Source organism: Spermophilus citellus (assembly GCF_964194105.1).
Source record: "Spermophilus citellus genome assembly, contig: SCAFFOLD_113, whole genome shotgun sequence".
In the NCBI taxonomy this organism is placed as follows: Eukaryota; Metazoa; Chordata; class Mammalia; order Rodentia; family Sciuridae; genus Spermophilus; species Spermophilus citellus.
The window spans coordinates 458,117-471,768 of NW_027672919.1; the positions used below are offsets into that span (position 1 = coordinate 458,117).

The 13,652-nt window shown below is 37.5% G+C and overlaps 1 pseudogene across 1 annotated transcript in view; it reads left to right on the top strand.

Annotated features, from left to right (window-relative positions):
* LOC308640351 (coiled-coil domain-containing protein 102B-like) overlaps positions 1 to 13,652 on the top strand; it is a 184,343-nt pseudogene that overhangs the window by 65,279 nt on the left and 105,412 nt on the right. The window contains exon 5 of the transcript XR_014024295.1: positions 498 to 614. The product of XR_014024295.1 is annotated as a coiled-coil domain-containing protein 102B-like (transcript). The remainder of the gene's footprint in view (positions 1 to 497; positions 615 to 13,652) is intronic.

Genomic DNA, 13,652 nt, shown 5'->3' on the forward strand with positions numbered 1-13,652 from the left:
TCAGGTATTTTTAGATGTTTTATATACATTTTACCAACCCAAGAACCATTTATATATTTTTTCTCCAAGTTTGCCTCCGCTACAATGAATTTAATATTTATACTTTATGTTAAATAGATATAAGACTGATTATAAAAAGCACTGAGGTATTAATATTCTGGACTAAAAGATCAGAATTAATTCATTAATTTGGAAGTCAACTGACCCATTGTTAGGAATACGCAGAGGTAACTGAGTTTTGTCCCCTTTTCAATTGAAGGATGAGATTTATGGAGACTTGCTGATTTTTTTCGTAACAAATCAGTATTTTCCAACTACAAGCATTGTAATAAATGGTCCAACTATAATAGTTATAATAGCAACAACAAGGCCTGTCAGAATCCACATGGAAAATAAAAAAAAAGATTTAAAAAAATCGGAAAGATTAATGGGCATTAGTCTGGAACCAGCTAGTTTTTGTAGCATGTTGTGATTATAGTTCGAACTTTCTTTTTCAGCCTGACATTCTTCACAGTCAACATGAAAGTGAAACAGGAGGAATTTCAGGAGATATAAAGGAAAAATCTACACCTCAAAACAGCAAGGATAGAGTCATCTGTGAGCTAAGAGCAGAGGTAAGGTATTGGATAAAGGGTGTAACATTATTAAATCACACTTGAAAATGACTAAATTATATACCATTTTAAATTGCACAAGTGAGGTTACTTAATGAGGGTGAGTGCTGCTTGTATAGTAATAAGCTTATATACTTTATGTAAGATTCTTTGGAATGATACTCCTAACTAGATGTGAGCTATCTGAGCAATCCAATAGACAAAGCAAGTCTTATTGTGAGTAAATAGCTATTGAAAGTTCAATCATCTGATGGAACATAATGTTAACTTATTTTCAGAAACAATGACATACAAAATATGTGGCATGTCGATTGTGGTGACATTACCAACGCTATTAACAGCTAACAACACTGAGACATAGGATAAATTCACATTGGTTATAGCTAATTGATTTATTTTCCGTTCTGACTAGCAACTGCAACAGATAAATTTTCATGAATTTGTAAACTCAGAGTGTTTTTCCTGTCTTAGATACAAAGCAGGAATTATTGTTCTTGGACATAGGAGGAGGGGTTGAATTATTTATATTTCATTGAAAACTGTGTTGCGTTAAAAATAGAAAATAGCAAATTATTTATTTTATAACGGGTGATTCTGGACAAATGCTTTGGATACAAATGTATAGGAACAAGTTAGGAAATGGAAAAGAAGTTGGTGAAAATATAGGCTTGGAGGAAGGTGATTTGTATGAGGCATTTCGTTTCCTAAAAAATTCTTCAAAGACAGAGCTCATGCTGGAGTGTATTTTATGTCAGATGAACCAAGTGCATTGGGAAATGCATAGATTTGGGAGTCAGAAGCAGCAGAATCATCTTCTGATTATTTTGTTGAATTCCTTAAGCCCCTCTGTGTCTGAGTTTACAGAGATGGGAGTGATAATCGTCACAGTAATTACATAGGGGCTTTAAAAACAAAAATGTGCCTGGGGAAAACTTGGTGGAGAAGAGTTCTTGTACTTTGGTACTCAGCCCAGCTGTTCTGGAAAGTGGGGGCTTCAGGTCTTGCCTGCACTGCTTCTCCCTGCTGCTGGGGTGTCCTTCACCCCTCCTCCTTAAGACGCCTCGCAGGTGTTGGGACCGGAAATATGCACCAACAGATCCAGATGAGAAGGTGACTATTGAAAACAACCGCTTTTCAATCAAAGGAGAGAAGGATGGCTCTTGTGCCTTTTGTTTCTAAGAGGCATCCAATCCTCAGGAGAGCTGCCACTTTCCCTGGGCTCTGCGCTCTCAAGAGCACCTTTGATAAAGCACTGCTGGACATGCAGCTAATACCAGAAACAGAGGAGGGAGACCTGTCAGACTGCTTCCTGTAGCTCTCCTCAAAACCAGAGGCGTGGGTGCATACACCCGCGTGTGTGTAATGTTTTTAAAGAGCAGTTTTAGTTTCACTGCAAAATTTGGCAGGAAATAGAGTTTATATATTCACCCCTCTCTGTACAACATCTCTCAGGATTATGGTGCTCAGTAAAATCAATGAACCAACGTCGACGCATTATCAACTGAGTCCAGGGTTTGCATTAGGTCTCACTATGTGTTGTACATTCTGTAGGTTTTGGCAAATGTCTAATCCCAAGCATCTATCCTAAAACTCCTGTATGATCCACACCTTATCCCTCCCTCCCATGAAACCTTGATGACCACTGATCTTTTCTTTGTCTCCATACTTGCCTTTTCCAAAATATCGTGCAGTTAGAATCATACAGTGTGTTGTATTTTCCGATGGACTTCTTCAACAGAGCAATATGTATTTAAGGTTCATTGACATCCTTTTTTGGTGGCTTGATAGTTGATTTCTCTTTAGTGGTGAATAATATCACATTGTCTAGATATACTACATTTTGTTTATTTCTTCGCCTTTTGAAAAATAATCTCTATTGCTTTCCTATTTTTTCTATTATACATAAAGCTCCTATAATTTTTTTTTCTGCAAGTATTCAAGTGGAAATAAGTTTCAACTCCTTTAGATTAATACCAAGGATGTCTGTTGCTGAATCATATGGTAATTATAGGTTCAGTTTTGTAAGAGACTGACAAACTGTCTTCCGAAGTGGCTGAAGCACTTTGCATTTGCTCCACATGATCACCAGAATTTGATGCTTGGATTTTGCAAATTCTAGTGATTTTGCAGGGGCATGTTGTTGTGGTTATAGTCTAAAGTTTCCTAGTCATGTGGGATACTAATGTTTGTTCCTATGCCTGTTTGTTATCTTGTCATCGTGGTGGGTTTTGTGTTCATATCTTTTGTCAACTCTTAAGTAAGCTTGTTTATTTTCTTATGATTGGGCTTTAAGAGTTCTTTGTGTATTTTGTTTAACAGTGATCTGCCAGATCTGTGTTTTGCTAATATTTTCTCCTAAACACATAAAACTTCAAGAGTATGCATTAAAGAGGATCAAATGTAAATGAAATTTGCAATATTTTTAAAAAGTTAACAACTTTAGCCCAAAGAAGTTAATTATAATAAATCTTTTGAAAAATGATGTGATTATTTTAGGATGATTATATCCAATTGTTTTATTTTAAATATTTCCATATCTAAGCATGTTTATTATATAAATAATTGGAAAGTATAGAGAAGTAAAAAAGAAAAAAAAACATATACATATTAATCTATTTGCTTATATATGTATAAATAGATATACTATATATATAAATGTATATGGTTTCTTAAAATTGTGTAATTATATCAATTTTATTAAAATATAAACCATTTTTAAAACATGGGTTCTTGCTTTTAGATATAAAATCAACACTGTAATAAGGAGCCTCATGCAAATACATACATTTAAAAATGGCTTAAATTCCTCGAAGTAGAATGTTTACTTTTGAAATAAAAAAATATTGGTCAAGAAGATGTTTATTTTTGAAATCTTTTATACACACTGCCAAGTGCTCCATTAGAAACATTATATCAATTTACATTTTCACTAAGTATATCTAAAAACTCTATTATTCACAAAGCAAACATTAAAGACTCAGTAAAAGAGCAGAGGCTTTCCACCTAGGCAACCTGGGAAACAACTGGCAGTCTGGTGTGCCCCTGGGGTTTTCCTTGGGCTGTATATAGACCTCAAAGATGCTAACCGTCTGGGAACACCAATAGGTAGAGACGGATGAAGAAACAAAAGCCATAATGAAAATGTAACCTAAGTCGGTTTGCTTTTGTCAAAGGACCAGGAAGATCAAGACAAAAGTTCGAGGACAGTAATGCTTGAATCCAACCAAACTCACGGGGGGGGGGGGGGGGGAAGAGCCCCACGTCCACTCCTGCTACAAGATGCTGAGAGGGGAGGACATCATTTCATTCTGGTCAGGTGGTAAGAAGTTCCCCAATCCTCCTTGGGAGGATTGTTATGGTTTAGATGAGGTGTCCTCCAAAATCTCATGTGGGAGACAAGCTAGAATTTCCAGAGGTGAAGTGATGAGATTGTGAGATACTTAACCTAATTTATGGAGTGGATTAATCCACTGAAATAGATTAATTGGTTGGTAACTGTATGTAGGTAGGGTGTGTCTAGAGGAAGTAGGTCACTGGGAGTGTGCCTTTGGGGTCTCTATTTTGTCCTTGGGTAGAGGAGCTCTCTCTGCATCCTGCTGTCATGAGGAATCTCTTCTGTCACCCTCCTGCCATGATGTTCTGCCTCAGACCCAGAGCTTTGGAGTCAGCTAACCATGGGATGAACCTTTGAAACCACGAGCCAAAGTAAACCTTTCCTCCTCGATGTTGTTCTTGTCAGGTTATTTGGTCATGGCCACAAAACAGGTAACTAAAATAGACTGTCGTTGCTAGTTGGCAGTAATGAGGCCCCCACGCTCTGGTGGTGTCCAAGGAAACCCCATGCAGATCTGTCTGGATGAGGTCCAGCAGTGAAAGGAGACTCTGAGTTGGGCCTCAGGGAGGCCAAGTGGCAAGTCAACCCTCATCTTCCAGGGGTTATCAGCAGGACCTTTCTATAGGGTCCAGTTTTGTGACATAATACCCTACATATGCAGAATACAATGAATGTTACTCATTGAATGTTACAAATTGAATGTTACTCATCCTGTCTCAAAGCAATCAATCAACAGATGCCACCCCTGAAATGGCAACAATGTTTAATTATTTGCAAGAATTTTAGACAACACTCAGTAAGCAACTGGGAGTTAAATACATTTCTTAAAAAAAAAAAAACAGTAAGCCTTTTAGTAAAGAAATTGAAAGTTGCAGCAAATACATGGAAGACATAATCAAAGAAACAGTGGAAAACTTAGGCGCAAAGAGCACACTGAAAATGTTAAAATTAAGAATGGAGGAGACAAAAGAGAATCAATGAACTTGAAGGCAGACTAGTAGAAATGATCCTGTTTGAACAACAGAAGGAAGTTGGCTACAAAAAAAAAATGCATCCTCAGGGACATGGGGAATATATAACAAAAAAATCTGTTTATATATCCGAGGTCATTATCAGATAAGTAGCACTGGGCGGGAGAGTACTGAAAAGATGAGTGAAATTTAGGGAAAGGGTCAAAATTACAGCCCAGAAGCTCAGCAGACTCCAAGGAGCATAAATTCAAAGACACCCATCATCAAGCCACATGGTAGTGAAGCTCAAGGGAAGCTAGGGGAAACATCTCGACCTCATCATGGCCAAGCCTTGCCCCACTGCAGGGGCGAGCAGTCAGCAGGCATCGCACGTCCCACCAGAAACCCTGGAGGTCAAGACAGAAGCAGCATGCCAGTGTTCAAGTGTAAAAGGACGACCAACTGAACACGCAGTGCCTGATGAAACGTTCTTGAGGACACCTGGAGAGCAAAAGGAATGTGACTCTAGCAAATAAGCACGTGAAAATGTGTCATCGAGAAAATTCAGACAGAACTACCATGAGATGTAACTACAGAGTGGCTAAAATTAGAATAAAATAGCCACAGCACTGCACACCAGTGAAGAAGCAAAGCCACGGGCCACTCATCTATTGTTAGGGGAGTGTGAACTGATGAGAGCGCAGTGGAGAAGAGTTTGGCCGTTTCCAGCATAACAACTATCCTGTGATGAAGCAGAGAACACCTGGGCATTTACGTTCTTAGGAAAGAAACTTATATTCACATGAAACTGTAGGTGAATCTGTATATGGATTTAATTTGTAAATTCCCAAACCTGGAAACAACACTTAAGACCTTCAATGAGTGAAAAATCAAACAAACCGTAGTTGAATATTCTTCAGCAATAGAACAGAGCGAACTCCCCATTCATGAACCATCTCGAAGAGCCTCCAGAGAAGTACACTGAGTGGGGATTGTTAGTCCCAAACACTGCATAGTCTGTGATTTTATTTACAGAACAATTTTTGAAGCAACAAATTTAGAAACGGAGATAGATTTGTAGTTACCAAGGAAGCAAGTGTAGGAGTGGCCGATGTGACTCTTTATGGCGGTGGAAACCCTCTGCCTTTTGACTGCCTTGTCCATGTTGAGTTGTGGTGTGTGCTCGAGTTGCAAGGTGTCATCACTGGGGAAAACAGGGGAAGGGACACATGGATTTACCTGTATACCTTGCAAATGCCTGTGAATCGGCAATTATCTCAGAACGAAAATTCATTTCAAACACCCTAGGTCCTCTTCCAAAAGTACGCCAAGTTCCACATTTTCATGTACTTTTCTGAAAATATGCCTCCCACATTTTCTTACCATTCCAGGATCCAAGAGATCCAGGTCTTAGTTTTTATCTTAACAGTATCTAGTGTTTGGCTTCTCAGTAATTACACAGGCCATCTGAGATTGTTTGCTTATGAGTTTGTTTGCAAACTGGTGTTAACAGCTTATCTAAAAGATGAATTGATTCTTACATGTAATAAGTAAAAGTGGGACAAAACATGTAGTAAGTACTCAATAAATATGTCTCTCTTTCCATTCACATTTCATTTAGTATATTCTACATTGGCCAGACTATCCAGATTCTGAGATTTTAGTAACATTATACATAATCTTTTCAGAATGCTTCCATTTCCCTGTGTTTACCCTCCACTTAATTGTAGGCTATTCTGAGTGTAAAGGTACTGTCTTATAGCAAGTGCAATTCCTGCAGTTTTGGGTGCCAAATACACTTTCCTGGTATTATTTTTTTCCCAAGCCAGATTCATATACAATCCTCCATGCATAGGTTATGTGTTGATTCATAGGCTAATCTTTGAGAATTTTTTGGACAAAGACTATGAATGTCTTGAACTGGAAAGAACCTAAGGTACAATTCCTTGTTTCAGATGCCTGTTCTGATGTTAATGAATCACCCACAGTGGGCTCTCCTTGAGCGATCTCTCCGTGGTACATTTTGTCTGATACTTTGTATTTAAATCTTTTCACATAGTACAATAAAATGTTATTAAATTGGTTTCTTTTCTTCCCAATCCTAAATGAATGCAGTATGATATAAATTGAAGGTACCAAATGCATCATTTTTTCCTCACTTTCAAAATGTCTATAGTTATCCCCTTTTAAAATGCTGCTTCCAAATTGGAAACAAAATACTCAAATAGGTAAGATGTTAAATTTAACTTGTGATTATAAAAGTAGTCTTCTTTATTTTGCTTATGCAAGAGAAGACATAAACCTTTGGCTACATTTTTTTTTTCACATCCAGTAATATTGTATTACTGATCAGGTCTTAGAAAGGGGATTTTCTCCACATGAGTGCCTTTCTATGTACATAGACAAAATGCAGCAACAGAGACATAAGAAGACCACCCCAAACATCAGCATGGAAAATAACGAGGTGCATTCTCATTCATCCATGGTCTTATTCAGTAATTTATTCAACAACTACTTCTCCAACATCTTCCATGTGTTTGGTACTGCGATCAAGCAGTGAGGACTCCCTAGGGTGGTTTGGTATCAAGTACTGAGGTCTTCGGGATGCAGGGTGGCCACAGGTGGATACACAAACAAGCCAGAGGGAAAGTGGTTTGTTAGGTCTGATAGGTAAGGTAGAGAGATCTATGCAAGCACAGAGACATTCAGCTGTGAAAGCTGAACTGCCTTCATATAGTGAGGTACAAAGGCAGGCCTGTGACGGAGGGTAGCCAATGAGACAGTGAGACTGCAGGTCAGTAGGAAATCAACACTACGAAAGGCCGGCACTTTGAGTACTGATGGTGAAACAAAAAGCCCTTCCTCGCCCTCTTGTACTACTGTAGATGTTAGGAAATGTTGACATGAGGAATACTTTGAAAATCCGAAGAACACACTGTTTTTAGTTTAAGCTGAAGAAAAATGCTGAAGGCAGAAAAATGTTTTTATTTTGTGTTAAAAATGAAAAAAATCTTAAAAAATGTTTTCTTAAATTATGAATTCTCTCTTTAATACTTCAAATATTGTAGCGTACCCAATGTGTTAGGATCTAGTAATTCAAGAGTGTGGTAGAAATGTCCTGCCCTCAGAGAACTGCCTTCAGGGAGGGATGTGGTATTCCTCAAAATCCTAAGGGCACCTTTCCCACTTTACTGAAGATGGGCCTGGGAGTTGGAGGATTGACCTAGTCAGAAGTCAGAGATGATACACTGGAGATTTTATTTACTGATATGGTTAAATAATATCATCTTTGACTAAAAAGGTATTGTATGATCAGGACTCTGGTATCTAATTATACTTTAATTTTCTGAGATTTTCACAGTAGGTGTTGATCTGAATTCATGGACATCTCTCATACCTTGATTCCTCTTACTGATATACACATTTTAGCAAAGAGATTTAGTTTGCTGAGAACACTATGAATGTGTCACAAATGATTATGCAGTTTTGACACATGATACTGTCATTTGTAAGAGGTTCATTCAGAAGCCTGTATGTGATATGGACTTAAACATTCCGAGTTCATATTGAGAGAACGCAGGGAACAAAATCTACAAAAGGAAATTTGGTACAAGTAAAACCTTAGAGCAAAACGACAGCCTGGTGAAACTGAAAGTCACACTGTCACAGATGGATACGCTTCTGGGCACTAGGTACACACAAGCCTCAATACTGTAGTTGTCCAAGGCTAAGACTATTACTTATCCTGCATTCACTAAAATCTGATAGACACAAACTTGAATATTGGGTGAAACCCTGTGTGATAATTTATCCAGGAAATATCAGATGTCTTGAATGACACATTTCTTTCAAGAAAAGTTGTGAACCATGTGGAGTGCATTAAAGTCTTTAAAACTTCTTTTTTCAGACATTCCATCAGGAGTGGTCATTCTTGGCCAGGTGTGGTGATGCACATGCGTGTAATCCCAGAGGCTCAGGAGGCTGAGGCAAGAGGATCTTGAGTTCAAAGCCAGCCTCAGCAAAAGCGAGGCGCTAAGCAACTCAGTGAGACCCTGTCTCTAAATAAAATCAAAATAGGGCTGGGGATGTGGCTCAGTGGTCTAGTGCCTCTGAATTCAGTCCTCAGTACTAAAATAAAAAAAAAAAAAGAAGTAGCCATTCTTTGTGAGCCATGTCTGTGGAAAAGTTCTCTAGCTAAGTTTACTTACTTAATTACAATCTGAAGTTTATTGCCATTAGCAGTTATGTTTTTTTTTTTTTACTTGCTTCTGCTGGATGACGTGATGGGAATAGAAGGGATTACATTAGTTTAAACTGTTTAAAATAATAGGTTTTCTTAGGTTAGTCCACTTCTCTTCAAAGTCCTGCACATTGTAGTGCCCACCCCAGGGCATCTAGTACAATTCTCCATGCCTTCCACAGAAGACCTTCCTCCACAAGACCTGCCCAGTGATGCCCTCCAGGTCTCACCCTCTCTGTGTGTTTCTGGTCACAATTCGTGTTTGAGGGCACACAGTACGAGTCATGCCTGTTACGGGGCCACATTCAGACAAGACACATTTGCACCAAGAGGCCCTCTACATTTCCCTGTCCTCATTGCCAACCATTCCTCCCAAAGCTTTGAATTCAAAACCAATTTACTAAAACCATTAGAGTACAGTTGTGTTTGACAAAGACACAAAGTCCTAGTAAAATAAATATTCTGTTATATTTTAGAGGAAATTGATTCAGAACTTTCCCATTATTATTCTCAAAAACATTTCCCTTGGGAAACATATTTTCATACAAACAGAACTTCTGATAATATGGGCCTTAAACCAAACGGGCAATTGCACTTGTTTTCTTTTGCCAAAATCCCAAGTTAATAAAAACAGGACATAAAAAGGTCTGTCACTTTAGATGCTAGAATTCTTACCTTCATTCTGCAATAGTTCCTGGATTATACTGGCTGAGTATTTTTAAATTCAAAATGCTTTGGACCAGAAATGTTTTTAACTCCAGATTTTTTTTTTTCAAATTTTAGGGGAAAAATATCTATCTATCTATCTATCTATCTATCTATCTATCTTGGGGATGGAATCTGAGCCAAAGCATGATAATTAAATTTATGTTTCATATATACCTTATATCCAAAGCCTAAAAGTAAGTTTATGTAATTTTAAAAATAATTTTATCATGAAACAAATTTAATGGTGTGGAATTTCCACTGTGCTCTCAAAAAGTTTCAGGTTATGGAGAATTTCAGACTTTGGATTTTTCAAATTAGGGATGTTTAACCTGTAAAATGTGCTCAACAAATGCTCACTGAATTGATGAGGAAAAGATAAAGCAGATAATAAAGAAAGGGAGCCTTCTATTTTAACCTTTATGAGGTTAGGGGGAAAATCAAAATGGAGGGAGGATATTGCTTTCTAGATTCATTTGGAATGTGGTTTGATGTCTTCTGTAGTTGACTACATCCATTGGTCATCATCATGATATGAATGTTTGTGCCCCCCTCCCCCCCGCATTCATACCCTGAATTCCTAACCCCAAGGTGAAGCAGTTAGGGATAGGCCTTTTGGAGGTAATTAGGTCATTAGGGTAGGGTCCTCAAGAATGAGAATAGTGCCCTTATAAAGAACTCTCCAGAGATCTAGCTCTTCTCATCTACCTTGTTAGCTTTCAGGGAGAAACTACCATCCATGAAACAGAAATCAGGCCCTCATTGGACACCATGCACACTGCATCTCAATCTTGCACTTGTTAATCTTCTGTTCTTATAAAGTGCCCAGTTTATGGTATTTTGTTACAGCAGCCTGAGAGACTGAGGTTGTTATTAATATGGATAGATAAGGGTAATGTTTTAGGGATAAGAATATCAAAAAACTAACAAGTATACAAGTAAGTAATAAAGATAAGCCTCATTTTCATACAATAACTACTTTCAGTGGTTAATTGAATAAATTCTGTGGTCTCTACATCTCAATGAATTTGATACTTCTTTAATAGAGTAATATTTTTCTCTCAAATACTACTAGAAATCCTTCTGTATTTTAAATATTTAAAGCAGTGCAGAAAGTTGTTAATTAGATAATTTCTATACATTTGTGAATCAGTAAAACTTTGATTTATTTTTCATCCTGGTAGGTACAGGTGGGGTGGCTTTTGGAACAATTATTTTTAACAGTGATACACCATATTGGTTTTCATTTTTAATATTGATTTGTTCAAGTTCAAAACAGCTGTTCTGGAATGGAGTATTATAGCCCAAGGGATTTTTTTTCTGTGTGTTTAGCAATGATTCAAATATCATAGAAAAGAGAAAAAAAATTAAGTCTCTGATTTTAGTCTTTCTAGAAATCTCTACAATAGAAATTGCTTAGCTACGGAAATAAATAAGAGCAGTGATATATCAAAACAATTACTCTTCTGAAAACTTTTATCAATCAATGAGTGGAGGACACCATTTGGACATGAAAGGGTACAGAAGGGAAACACAGGCCAAAAGGGAAAGGAAGAAAAGCTACATAATAGATATACTTCTGCAGTGAATGCTGAATAGTAATGGGAGGTGCATAAGTAACTATTAAAATCTGTTTTTCTTCAGATTGAATATCATCAGTAGGTATTTATAGTAAATTTCATGGAGGCTTTATGGTTCTAGGTGTCTTGTGAGTACCTCGCACTTCAGATCTCATTACCCAGCACATCAATCTTATGAGGGGATGTGATGGTGAACTTCAGGAGCCAATGTGTTTGGACCATGGGGTTCCCAGTCTTTTGAGGAAACACTTGTCTGAGTAGTATGTGTGTGTGTCCTGTGGATGAGATGAACATTTCATTGATGGACTGAGTAGAGCAGATTACCCTCCCTAATGTAGGTGAGTCTTTTCCAATCAATTGGAGACCTAAAAAAAAAAAACAAAAACAAAAAAACTAAACTGAAGACTGAGAACGTGGCCACGACTGCGGGAGCTGGGGCATCAATCTTTGAATGTGCAGAGGTGAGGTGTGTTATGGTTTGGATATGAGGTCTTCCCCCAAAGCTTCTCTGTTCAGGATGGAATATTCATAGGTGAAATGATTAGGTTATGGAGCTGTAACCTTGTCAGTGGATCAATCCATTTCATGAGTTAATAATTTTAATGGATCAAGTGTGTGGTAACTGTAGGTAGGTGGGGCATGGCTGGAGGAATTAGGTGCTGGGGGTGGGTTTTAAGGTTTATATTTTGTTCCTGGAGTCTCCATCCGTCATTCTGCTACCCGACTGACAGGACCTGAGCAGTTTTCCTCCCCACACCCTTCTGCCATGATGTTCTTCCTCCCCTCAGGCTCAGAGCAATGGAGTAAGCCGACCACGGACTGAACTAATGAAACTGTAAGCCCCCAATACACTTTTCCTCCTCCATGCTGTTCTTTTGTAAAAATTCATTTATTTAATTTTTGTTATACATAACAGCAGAATGCATTTCAATTCATAGCACACAGAGAGAGCACAATTTTTCATTTTTCTGGTTGTACACAAAGTAGAGTCACACCGTTCGTGTCTTCATACATGTACTTAGGGTAATGATCTCCATCTCATTCCACCCTCTTTCCTACCTGTGCCCCTTCCTTTCCCCTCCCTCCCCTTTGCCCTGTCCAAAGTTCCTCCATTCCTCCCATGCTGCCCCCACCCCCATTATGGATCACATTCACACATCAGAGAAACTTTCGGCCTTTGTTTTTTGGGGATTGGCTTACTTCGCTTAGCATGATATTCTCCAACTCCATATATTTACCTGCAATGCCATGATTTTATTCTCTTCTAATGCTGAGACATGTAAAAAATTCCATGCTGTTCTTACTGGATATTTTGGTCACAGCAATGAAAGCTGACTAGCACAGTCTGAAACATCAAATATTATGAAATATCCAGCTTGATGGCTACAGAAATCTTCATAGTCTCCAAATTTTGTAAGCCAATTCATTATTTCTCTCTCTCTCATCTTCCTTCCTCCCCCTTCTTCTTCCTGCCTCCCTCCCACTGTCATATGTATGTATGAATATATGTATATATATATACATATTTATTCATTCTCTTTAGAGAATTGTATTATAGACTGTATCATATACATTTAAAAAAAACTGTGACAGCAGGAAACAGAGTCATAAAGTGACATGCCTAAGGCAAATGGCTGAGTTAAAATTAAACAACACTACTTTGACCACCATGAGACACTACTTTATACCACCAAAAATTAAATAAACATTTTAAGTATTAATTTATCTTATAGTTTTGTAATTAATTTATTTGCTTATTCTTAGAAACATAATTTTTCTATCCTAGGATACTAAGCAATGATATATATATATATATATATATATATATATATATATATATATAGAGAGAGAGAGAGAGAGAGAGAGAGAGAGAGAGAGAGAGATGTCTTCTATGTTGTGAATACATAAGGAGGCAATGTGTGATTATGGGAAAACTTCATTTTTCAAAAAATAATTTTAAAAACCTTTAACCACATTATTATTTCAGTAATAAAAATCATTAAGTGTCCTGAAAGAACCAATCATAATTTGCACTGCAAGAATGGACTTTGCATGCTTCACTTCATAAAATTTGAATTAGAGGCATTTGAAAAAAAATGCAAATAAACAAAAAAATTTTTTCACACAAATATTGTAAATTCATGTGTTGTGACACAAAGAAAGCAAACGACCAGTTCCAGAACATTCCAGCATTTCTTTGGGCCATGACTTTATTTACATGATCCTTCT